Genomic DNA, 8,491 nt, shown 5'->3' with positions numbered 1-8,491 from the left:
CATCATGTATTTTACAGCTGGGAAAGTTATAAAAAAGCCAAAGTTCAGTGCCGACAAACACGCACATACACTCACACAGTTCAGTGAGTCTTTGTTCCTGGGACTATATCGATCTGACCTCTGCAGAGCAATCAACTGTCTATGGAAACATCAATGCAGACATCAGGCCTAATGCATTTTAAATAAGTTCTAATGTTGCCAGCTCCACCAGGATGAATACAAATAGACCATTACAGAAAGTGCAAAGTGAACAAAATACCATTAAACCTGTCAATAAAAATCTATGAAACGATGTAAGAATGAGACAAAAAGACAAAAATTCTGTAATTTGCACTGAACAGGACTCGACGTCAATGCAATACACTCAGGACTGCATTTAATTATGAACTAACTGATGCAGTTTTTGTCTATTTGTCTTTTTGTCTATGTGCACTTGCTAACTCTCATCTACACTTACACTGACAAAATGTGGCAATAGGTAAGAAACACGATGAGAATCAAACGGGTTAGGCAAGTGTTTTGCTTCCTTTGATGGAACAAAACAAAACACGATGAGTATACAGGGTTTCATGACAGGATGTGTAGATGCTACTACTGCTGCTGCCAGTCAAAGTCAAACATTCAACTCAATCTCCGTGAAGAGAGAACAGAACACCAGCCAGCTTCATTAGTGCTGGTGCCGTCCAGTAGAACCAGCCAGTGTGTCTCTCTACAACCCTCTCCTGATGAGCTTCTGGACAGCAGATGGCTTCCCTCATAGGTGGAGTACATGCTGGACTGGCCAATTTATTCATTCATCAACTTACTTTTGCATTTGCTGGGAAGCTAAAAACATCCGCTGCGCAAGCGAGAAGTTATTTATATATTTTGCTGTGGCATATTTAGCTCGCCCTGTATATTAAGGCATGAGAATGATGCTCTTGACACGTTCACCCTTTCGCTCTCCACTCAGTCACTGATGTAAACAGATGGAGACCAATGGAGGCAGAGACATTACTGGTTCTACGCATCTAGCCCATTTTTTTACAGTCTGTGATCTAGCCTTATATGCTACAGACATAGGGCCAGATTTACTAACATCGCAAACCCTCTTTTGGCGGTAAAAAACTAAAGTCAGGATTTACTAAAGACACGCAGTGAAAAATTAGCGCTGAAAAGGCGTGGACAATGTTATCTTTGCCACTGACCTTAAAGGTGAACTAAGTAACTTTTTTACCTTAAAGGTGGGGTATGTGATTCTCTTTTTTGTACATTTTTTCAAAATAACTTGAAATCCTATTCCTAACCCACTTACAGCCACTGAGTTAGAAGCACTGAAATGAAAATTTAGCAATTTAATCATCTGTGGAACGGGCAGGACTCGAAAAACTCCAGCCAATAATTTCCAAGACCACCAGAATCATTGGACAGTAAGTCTGTCAATCAAACGGTTGTACCACACCCCCCTCCCCCCCAGCACGCGTGACCCCTGTCGTGCACATACTCAAAGTTTGTGACGCATGCGCATCTCGTCAGTAAAGCCGGTTCCATGATTAGTAGTAAATCTTTAGCATTACAATCTCTCGCGCATCTGAGTTTTCGCTCGTGCATGATTGCGCGTCCATGTTCTTCGAATGGGTGGAGTCAGAGCCGGCGTTGGAGGAAAGAAGGTAGGCGGGCCGCCGGCCTCAGTGTTAGGAAGTATTGTGTGATATCAGGTCTCGCGAGGTAACGAATTGCTTTACGGCAAAAAACAGATCTGATAAAATTCTGATAAAATGAGCATCAAACAGAAATAACCCGCCGCCGTATACATGTGGTGTTCGAGGCGCACATACAATACAGACTGCCAACATTTAACCAGGGCGCGCAGCTCTTAAAGGGGCCACACCTTATTTCCCCTCGTTACAGCGTCCATCCTACTGAACAGGTACCGGCGTACAGGGGGAGGGGATCCGGCCGTGAGTGCGAGCCATCTCTGCCTGAGTGCTATTCACGACAGTACAAGTACTCCACAGCGACTCTAGGGGTCGCTGTTTGACAAAAACGGAATTCCTACTTAGTGCTGCTTTAATGAATATGCATTTGTAGAAGTTTCCCTTTCAGACACAAAATTTATGGGAGAAGAGAATTTAAATTAATCACGCAAGGTGATTTACTAAGGTTTGCGCTAGTCAATTTACTGGTACTTGCGGCATTATTTACAGCCCAAAAAAAAGCACGTCTTAAACCAGATGCTAATTTGCGCTGCTCTTGATTGTGTTGGTCATTATGGAAATGGTCCAGCTGAGTCTGTGTTCTATAATTTGTGCATTGGCGGTAGATCACGTGCAGAACTTTCCACTCTCATCGCCCCTTATATGATTGCGCTATCACGCAAATTTGCCTTGTTTAGTCAATCTGGCCCTGTCGTCCACAGTGTGGCTCGTGAATGGCTCTAGTCTTCATGCAGATATGAACCTGCGTACATAATCATATTAGAATGATTTCTGAAGGATCATGTGACACTGAAGACTGGTACGTTTTAAAATAAATTCAAATAAAAATAAAACAAACTTAAAATTGTAATGATTTACCAATTCAGTAGAAAATAGCATAAAGAATAACCGACAATAACTCTTAAAGAAAAGCACATTTTTTTCATTTATATTTGTAGACAAACAGACAGACAGATAGATTGTCTATGTTCACATCTCTGTTGGTGAGCACGATGCACATGGCGTTGGACATGTGACGACGGGCACTTCACGTGTCTGCTCTGGGGCTCAAAACCTTTTTATAGACGTGTCCATAGCAGTGCAACTCTTGAATGGGAGGGAAAGAACATCACTTCACCATTTAAAGAACCCATTAAATCAAAATGGCAGTTTAAGCTTTCAGTCCATGTGTTTTGGCTACTAGTGTATTACCAAACAATGACAAAAATAACTTTTAGTAAATTTGCTTTTAAAATGTATAACATATTCTGTGATAATGTGCCCCCAAATAGAGATGACTGATCCTGTATTTTGTCCATTCAAATGCTCTCTGGAATGACAATGTCCATCCCAGTAATGTCACCAGCAACTAGCAAGTAAATCACAATTCTAAACTAGTCATCTAAACAAGGAAAGATTTGCATTCCAATTCCATTTCCTTTTTCCATGACCTATTTCCCGCTCACCCAGTTCCTGTCTTTTCAGAACATATTAGTTTCCATCTTTTGTTGAAAAAATCATTTTTTCTGCCTGGATTGGAATCACTGAAAATGCCGAGGTTAAAGAATAAAAGACTACCGTTGACACCGTGGCACGTGCGGAGGTGGCTCATTTCCACACGGGTGTCAGGTGGACCGCGGGACACGTGCTGCGTCTCCCATCCTTCTGATTGCGTCTTTTCTTATCAATTGCTTGAGAAATCAAACACGAGACAGACAGGCAAATAGCACTATGACACATTTTTGTCAAAGCAGAAAAAGAATGGAACATGGAAAAGATTAAATGGAAAAACCCAATGTTAAAACTGGTTGATTATGAAAAATAAAGCCATTCATTTACAAGTTACTGAAAGCAATTTGGGAAGTGATGTCATAATGTGTGCATCTGCTTTGCAAAAAGAGAATCCCGAATGAGTCAGTGAAAATCTTCAGAAAGAGCGTGATTAAAGGAATAATTCACCCAAAAAGTTTGCTCTTTTCCATGCAAATTGCAATGAATGAGGATTTCAAGCTATGCAAAAGCATCATGAACGCATCATGAATCTGATCCACACCATTTGAGTACTACTTGATTCAATTAAAAAAAGCCAGTCTGAATGATTCGCCCATAAATTCTCCCTGACTCAATCTAGTTCCTCATGGCGCCAGAAGACTTGGATCTTTTAATTAAAAGCACCATAAAAGCATCATAAAAACAATCCATACCACTCGAGCACTATATTCCAAGCCTTCTGAAGTCATATGATACAAAAATTTGTTTTTTTATTCAGTGATAATCTTGACATCTACCCTAGCTCTCCTTTACATGTGCATAAGATAACAGAAATAGGGAAAAAAGATGAATGAATGAATCTTTCTTTTGAGTTGGATATTTTTCATGAGTTGATCCAGTTCATAGAATTAGTCTGAATGATTTGTCCATGAATCTGATTGATTTGGTTCTTGCATTCTCACTGACTCAATGGCCTGGTTCCCCATACAAAGCAATCGTACTCAATGTCTTCAGAGCTTTAACAAGCCCCTATAGTTACAAATAATTTCTATACCAAACCAATTCTATCTTAAAGGTATCAGCAGTCTCAATGATAACAGACCTTTAATACAAGCATAACAGCTGAATTCATGCTTTGTGGGGCCATTCTGGGACTCTTATAAGGTGCTGTGGGACCTGGGTAACTAGTGGCCGTCACCAAGCATGGTTGAGCAGACAGACTCAACTGATCTTCTGCTATGACCATTTGCTTTCAATACATTTCCCATGTATTCCACTTTATTAGTTGTCATTATCCTCTGGTACTACCCAAATAAAAGACTGCCGATACTGCCATAAAGTCCAGACAATGCACATCTTTTAGACCGAGATTGTTTTTAAGGGGCCATGCACTTGCTTTAGAAAAATGTCAGTGCAATTCTGTACTTCATTTCAAGTCATTAGGTGACAGTGGAAGGAAGAACAGAGCCAAATAAGTTAAACACAAAAAGAAATAGTATTGATTGAGGTGCATGAATAGAAGCATGGATTCTGTCAATCTCAAAGTTACTGCAGTTCACATCTACTTTCAATGAGCTGCATCTGATGTCAGCAATCCTTCAAAACCATAATTCAGCGTTTTTAAATCTACTAAAATGAAACAGACAAAACATGAGTGTTTCTGAGAAAACACACAAATTGATTGGCTGCAAAGATTGATTTCAAAGAAAGCATAAACTGCACTGACAGTTGATCCAAATGTTGATCCAGGAACTTTGTGAAATCACGTTCACCACTGTAATAGGCCGCCTGCCCTAAAATTGCTGGTAATTTACTGGTGCTTTAATGCTTTCATATCTGATGTTTGTTGACAACCTCAGAAAGTCAAAATAGTCCGTTTTATTTTGACCACAGGATATTACACTGAAAAAAAGCATGTTTTCCACAGCTCAGAAATCATTAAATAAATTGTCAGAACATAATAACGGAAAGCCTTTCGTCATTCAATCAAGAATGATGTGATCTTCTGCATGTTGCACTATGCGTAATGTTTTGCAAAGGAAAAAAGCCTTGTTTTTAAATGCAGGACATGCAAATCATAAATGAACAGACAGTGAGATTTAGCATTTACAGACTCTATTCAGCCCTCTCTACAGAACTATACTGATCAAAAACTACAAGTTCATCCCTTTGAACAAAGTGCATCAAATGTCACCATGGCCTTGAATGAACTGATTTCTGAGCTCAGAGATCCCCGTTTTCTCCTCCTCTGTACAGTAAAGAGCAGCTGTTCCAGGAAACGTCTGTAACACTGAGGAAAATTACAGGTCTAAAGTGCACGGCAGTGGCCCTCCAGCCCTTCACATTAGCTGGCATTCTGCAGAGCTCGAGTGCTAATTAACATCGACTGGGGCATGGAGAACAGGGGTTTGGTAACAGACTATATTATATTCTCTTCAAAACCAGATTATTTGATTTATTAGTGTTAGTAACTGGTTCCAAGACACTACCAGGGACAAAAAGCACAGGTACAACTTAAATTAGCTTAGTTACACACATGTATGTACACTCACCTAAAGGTTTATTAGGAACACCATACTAATACTGTGTTTGACCCCCTTTCGCCTTCAGAACTGCCTTAATTCTATTTGGCATTGATTCAACAAGGTGCTGAAAGCATTCTTTAGAAATGTTGGCCCATATTTATAGGATAGCATCTTGCAGTTGATGGATATTTGTGGGATGCACATCCAGGGCACGAAGCTCCCGTTCCACCACATCCCAAAGATGCTCTATTGGGTTGAGATCTGGTGACTGTGGGGGCCATTTTAGTACAGTGAACTCATTGTCATGTTCAAGAAACCAATTTGAAATCATTCAAGCTTTGTGACATGGTGCATTATCATGCTGGAAGTAGCCATCAGAGGATGGTTATGGTGGCCATAAAGGGATGGACATGGTCAGAAACAATGCTCAGGTAGGCCGTGGCATTTAAACGATGCCCAATTGGCACTAAGGGCCCTAAAGTGTGCCAAGAAAACATCCCCCACACCATTACACCACCACCACCAGCCTGCACAGTGGTAACAAGGCATGATGGATCCATGTTCTCATTCTGTTTACGCCAAATTCTGACTCTACCATCTGAATGTCTCAACAGAAATCGAGACTCATCAGACCAGGCAACATTTTTCCAGTCTTCAACTGTCCAATTTTGGTGAGCTCTTGCAAATTGTAGCCTCTTTTTCCTATTTGTAGTGGAGATGAGTGGTACCCGGTGGGGTCTTCTGCTGTTGTAGCCCATCCGCCTCAAGGTTGTGCGTGTTGTGGCTTCACAAATGCTTTGCTGCATACCTCGGTTGTAACGAGTGGTTATTTCAGTCAAAGTTGCTCTTCTATCAGCTTGAATCAGTCGGCCCATTCTCCTCTGACCTCTAGCATCAAGAAGGCATTTTCGCCCACAGGACTGCCGCATACTGGATGTTTTTCCCTTTTTACACCATTCTTTGTAAACCCTAGAAATGGTTGTGCATGAAAATCCCAGTAACTGAGCAGATTGTGAAATACTCAGACTGGCCCGTCTGGCACCAACAACCATGCCACGCTCAAAATTGCTTAAATCGCCTTTCTTTTCCATTCTGACATTCAGTTTGGAGTTCAGGAGATTGTCTTGACCAGGACCACACCCCTAAATCCATTGAAGCAACTGCCATGTGATTGGTTAATTAGATAATTGCATTAATGAGAAATTGAACAGGTGTTCCTAATAATCCTGAGTGTATATAGAGTGGTGGACCAAGTACAAAAATCAAGTACTTGAGCACAAGTATAAATAGCCTATTAAAATATCACTCCAGTAAAAGTATAAGTGCTCATTTTTAGTTTTACTTAAGTAAAAGTACTTGATTTTTAATGTACTCAAGTATTAAAAGCAATAAGTACTGATCGATCAACCATATATTTATCAGAACTAGTCAGTAGTCAGCACACTAGTCAGTTATGTTTTTGAAAGAAGTCTTTTATTCTCACCAAGGCTGCTTTTATTTCATTAAAAAAAACAGTAATATTGTGAAATATTAAAATTTTAAATATTAAAACTGTTTTCTATTTTAATACATTTAAAATGTAATTTATTCCTGTGATAGCAAAGCTGCATTTTAAGCAACATTACTCCAGTCTTCAGTGTCACATTATCCTTCAAAAATCATTCTAATATGTTGATTTAATGCTCAAGAAACATTTCTTATTATTATCAATGCTGAAAACAGTTTTTGTTGTTTAACATTTACATTTAACATATATACAGACACGTATACATACCTTACACTTGTATAAAAGTAAACTTATTTTTGAGCTTTTAAAACAGCATTCAACAATTTCACTTAATTTAATGTAAATTTAATTTTATCATTTCAATTTGTATCATATAAAAGTGCACTCTAATGGGGTTAATTTAGGTTTCAATTACAGTGAAGATGAGTTTTATGGAGAGATGCCAAACTCATGACCCAGTTTGTTTTTCATGACCATGGGTTCGCCTGGAATATGGATCCAGCATTCCAATGATTAGAAACACACATAAACACAGCTGACAACTCACAAACGCAGTGTGTGTTCAGTGAAATGAGCTAACCTAGAAACCTAATGGACAACCATGCAGAGACAGTCTAGACCCAGCTTGTGCCCTAATGAAAACAACGATAAGAGAGAGAGACTGAATTAGAACTGATTTTCATGGACGTGGACAGCAGAAGTTCATTGTCCCACCTATTTGGAACCATTACTATCCAATTCAACACACACAAACAGCAAAAAAGACATCACGTGCAGGGCAATGAAAAGATTGAAAAGAATGAAAGCTAATTTATGTATCACAAATATTATATAAAGCATTGCAAAAATATTCTTCATTAGCTATGTTTTTTAGTAGGCGTTTGATTCTGCTTAAAACATGGGGTGAACTCAGGTAGATTGGGACACTTTTTTTTCCAGTCATCTCAATGGCAAAAAGTGTTCCAATCAACCTGAATTCACCCCTATATATTCCCAGATTTGAGGACTGGAAAGGAATTTTAAAAGTATTAAAAAAAAGTAAAAAGTTTCCAGTATACTTTTAAAATCAACATATCAAAGTAAAATATTTCTTGTGTACAAAATATTTGTGCCGTTTGTCAAGCTGTAAATATGTCATAATATTTTCAAAAATAATTCAGAAAGTTTGGAAATGTTATAGTATTATTGTATTTAGAATACAAATTTAAATTAACCTTAGCAAAACAAAGCAGGCTGCATTTTATTCCAATAATGTTTAAGTGTCTTTTCCACCACATAATGTTATCAAACAC

This window comes from Rhinichthys klamathensis, unplaced genomic scaffold, assembly GCF_029890125.1.
Source record: "Rhinichthys klamathensis goyatoka isolate OS25496 unplaced genomic scaffold, OSU_Roscu_1.1 h1tg000056l_1, whole genome shotgun sequence".
In the NCBI taxonomy this organism is placed as follows: Eukaryota; Metazoa; Chordata; class Actinopteri; order Cypriniformes; family Leuciscidae; genus Rhinichthys; species Rhinichthys klamathensis.
This window is presented reverse-complemented; position numbering follows the sequence as displayed.